The sequence below is a fragment of the Sinocyclocheilus grahami genome, unplaced genomic scaffold, assembly GCF_001515645.1.
Source record: "Sinocyclocheilus grahami isolate Dianchi unplaced genomic scaffold, SAMN03320097.WGS_v1.1 scaffold758.1, whole genome shotgun sequence".
In the NCBI taxonomy this organism is placed as follows: Eukaryota; Metazoa; Chordata; class Actinopteri; order Cypriniformes; family Cyprinidae; genus Sinocyclocheilus; species Sinocyclocheilus grahami.
This window is the reverse complement of record NW_015505937.1, coordinates 444,576-448,669: the sequence shown is the minus strand read 5'-3', so window position 1 is coordinate 448,669 and position 4,094 is coordinate 444,576. Positions and strand designations below refer to the sequence as shown.

General features: G+C 39.4%; 1 long non-coding RNA gene across 1 annotated transcript in view; it reads left to right on the top strand.

The window, feature by feature from the left end:
* LOC107561127 (uncharacterized) overlaps positions 1–2,487 on the top strand; it is a 3,604-nt gene extending 1,117 nt beyond the window's left edge. Inside the window, exons 2-3 of the long non-coding RNA XR_001605807.1 lie at positions 2,086–2,150; positions 2,273–2,487. This is a non-coding gene — a long non-coding RNA (uncharacterized lncRNA). The remainder of the gene's footprint in view (positions 1–2,085; positions 2,151–2,272) is intronic.
* The last annotated feature ends 1,607 nt before the right edge of the window (positions 2,488–4,094 follow it).

Genomic DNA, 4,094 nt, shown 5'->3' with positions numbered 1-4,094 from the left:
AATGACTTCCGGCCACTTTGATGCTCTCGACGGCAGTGGTGTGAACGCACTGTTAGAGAATGTGTGCCTCCCTGTTTGGATTTTAACACTAGAGGGCATGTTCTGCTTTCGCATTTGTCTCGGCATAGAGCACGCGCGTTCAGAGTTACACGCTCATCGTGATGAGTCACGGTGTCTAGGCTCCAGTCGTCTCCACTCCAATTGTTCCTATTCCTGAGGGATGCGGGACAAAGCATTTGTGTCTCATGGCCCGGTTCTGCTGTTGCCGCAGCACAGTTTCTCACCTCGCGGTTATCGCTGTGATCTGCGGGATCCACACGCCCTATCTAAAAAGGGTTGTCAGTAGGCCTGTCACGATAACAACTTCTTGTTGTGCGATATATTGCCCCAGAAGTAATTGTGATAAGCGATATTATTGTCATTTTAAAGTCCATTTTATGCCACTGAATATATAATCATAATGTAACCGCATAATAATGCAAGGCGGCATACACACTTCCAAATGACAAACTTTTAATTAAGAATATTTAGATAATGGAAATTAAGTATCAAAATATTAGATACCTTAAACTTGAATAACAGTGAATAAACATTTTCTAACAAAAAGTGCAAAGTAACAAGTACAAAAAAAGAAAAATGCACAAAGAACTTGAAGAACATAAAGAAGATCTGTAAAGTTGCACAGACTAAAGTCTCAAATCCAAAGAGATATTCTTTATAAAAGTTGAGTCAACCACGCCTACCTAAAACGGCTTGTTCCAACACGCCCCCACATATCTACGTCACTATGTGGGAAGATTTGCATAACGCCGCCCAAAGAAGGTGTAACTTTTATTCTCGCTGTAGTATTGTTGTTGTTGCCGCCGCTGTGTCGTGAAGGCGCTGTGTGTTTCCTTTTGAAAGCAAAACTACTTTGTTTGGCCTTCCAAATGAGGACGATATCCGCTTCGTCTTGCCTGTAGCTGATCCGTGCTGGTCACTGAGGAAATACATCAACTCCGTGCTGTGGATCGCAGGATTGGCTTTCACTGTGGACGAAGCGGAGTCCAGCCCGGGGTCGTCACATGTGGTTGCCGCAAGCCCGTCGGACGCTCCTTCGTCGAATCCGCTGGCCGCGCTGTTCTCAAGCCCCCCGGCCTCCGCTCACTCTAGCCGCTGTGTGTGACGCTGTTCATTGTGAAAGCGAAACTACTTTGTTTGGTCTTCCAAAAGAGGACACGACAGAGTAGACTACAATGCCGGCTGTTCTGACTCACAGTCTGTAAGTACGTTTTCATATTTAAAGAATTTGCCACTGATGATTCAAACGCGAGTTTTGAGCAGTGTAGAGTAGCGCTTGTTGTTTGTCATTTCTCCGATCACAAATGCAGACATGGTTTTATGTTTAGGCAGCACGGTGTAACGCAACACGTAAAAAGACAGTATAAGTCATTATAATCCGTAATCATGTCCCCACTGGATGCAACAAATGCCTAGTTTATAATGGGTTTTAATGTTTATGTCTTGTTGCTCCAGCCGGATACGGCATCACAATATGGTAAAGGGCGTAACATTTCCGTCACATGCTTGAGGTATTCGGCTAATCACAACGCACTGGATAGCTGGCCAATCAGAGCACACCTCGCTTTTCAGACCGATGAGCTTTGTAAACATCGACGTGTTTCAGAAAGGCGGGGCATAGAGGAGAAACGATGTACAGTATGTGGAAAATGTTTTTTTTTACCTTAAACCGCATAAACGCATTTCATTACACTAAATACACAAAAAAAATTATTTTTAGCAACATCATATGACCCCTTTAAATGCTCTCAGCATCAAAGTATGAATGAAACAATAAACGGTGTTTGGAGGGAGAAGCTTGACCCAAAATAAGTACATTATAAATGCCTGTTTATGGAAATGGAAATGTATCAGCAAAGATACTGAACAAATAAAATGGCAAAACTGTGTATCTCTGCTGTCTTGAGGTAAATGATGTGGAGAGTGTTTGCATATTGATCAGATGCTTCAGTGCTCTGAGAGTGTTTATAGTGCTGTGAGTTTAACACTTCATCACTGAGAGCTTTTCTCTATTTTAACTGAAAGGGCAACCAGAAAGAAAATGATGATCATCAGCGTCTGTATCTGGACACTCATTCTTTTTGCTCAAGGTTAATTTGCTCTTTTAATAACTCAAAATGTGATTTATATGCATGTTCGATGGTAAAACTGATTTTGTTCTGGATACTTTAATAACTGTTGCCATTATTATCATATGAAATGTCATTTACAGAAACTGCAGGACAAATTTCTGTGACTCAGACTCCCTCAGTAGCAGCTGTTCAGCCAGGAGAAACAGTTACTATAAACTGTCAAACTAGCAGAGGAATCAGAGAACATTCATGGGGTTGTGGTGGCTGTTTCTCCTGGTACCTGCAGAAACCTGGAGAAGCTCCTAAACTCCTCATTTATGGCATTAGCTCACGACAGTCAGGAACTCCATCTAGATTCAGCACTCCAACAGAGAAACATGTTCAGAACGGACAGACAGTCACTCTGAGCTGTAAAACCAGCAGCGCTATTGGAGACCAGTCAGACGGTTGGTGTAAGAACTGTTTCTCCTGGTACCTGCAGAAACCTGGAGAAGCTCCTAAACTCCTCATTTATGGCATTAGCTCACGACAGTCAGGAACTCCATCTAGATTCAGCAGCAATGGAGCAAATTATGGAACAGATTTCTCTCTGACCATCAGTGGAGTCCAGACTGAAGATGCTGGACATTATTACTGTCAGAGTGTACACAGGATCAACAGTAATGTTGTGTTCACACAGTGATAAAGAGTGGTACAAAAACCTCCGTCAGTCAGAGTCACAGTGATGAACTGATGCTGCAGCTGCTCAAACACTATCACACACTACTGACACACCGAGACCAAACACAGAACTACACATGAGCTCAAAACTGAGTTCTGAGTGAAATCAGCTCTATTACAGTGATCTGACCTGTGTCAGACGGGTTTGACTCAGTTATGTTCAGAATCAGAAAGCACAGGGTGTAAGTTGATCTATAGTAAAGTCATTGTGTAGCAACATAAACATGTTGTTTAACAGTTTCTAAAGTAGCTTCTCCATCTCAAGCTGATGATGAATTTATGATTCATAACTCATTTCTCGTGAGCAGAAGTGAAACTGTTCCAGTTCAGAGCGTTTAACCAATTTGTGAACTTTATCAAGAATTATGGACATAATTATATTACAAAATAATTTAATATATATCAAGCTATTTCAATCAATGAATTAAAATGCAGTTAAGTGTTAGCAATAATAAGATGAGAAATTATTCATGAAAAAGTTAAAATTGAAAAGATATGAAATATGAATTTAAATGAAAAAACAAATGTCATGAAATATCACTTAATATTAATACATAGTTGTAAAATAGCAGACAAAATTAACTAACTATGAGGCAAATTAATCATGAAATGTTGCAATTCATGAATAAACCTTTCTAACGTTCTTAATTTCAAAAACAATTTATAATAACTTTTGCCAAATGTTTGCTTAATAAAATTAAGTAAATTAAAATAGACTATCATACATTTTTATGATAGAATTGAAGAGACTTACTGATGGTCAGTTTAGTTCCTCCACCAAAAGTGTAGCACAGTGAAAGCGTCGTACAAAAACCTCCGTCACACTCAGATGAACACAAACTCCACGACACTCACACACACTGATATGAGACTCAACAGCAGCGATGGACTAATGTAAAAAATGGCACAAAGCATTCATCTTTAAAAATACTAATAAACATTTTTTTTTGCATGAAGGCTGAATTCATTAGTTTCATAATCACTCCCAAAATACATTCATTGCATTTTTGTTACACATGTGATTTTACACTCTGCTAATTCTATTTACATGCTCTATAATGAAACCTTTAACCAGATTTAGATGGCCATTCTCTATTAGATGACCTTTGACCTGTTATACAGTATCATGGATGATATCAAATCTGCACAACAGATATTAAATGCTCTCAGCATCAAAGTCTGAATGAAACATTAAATGGTGTTTGGAGGGAGAAGCTTGACCCAAAATAAAAAATGAAGGAC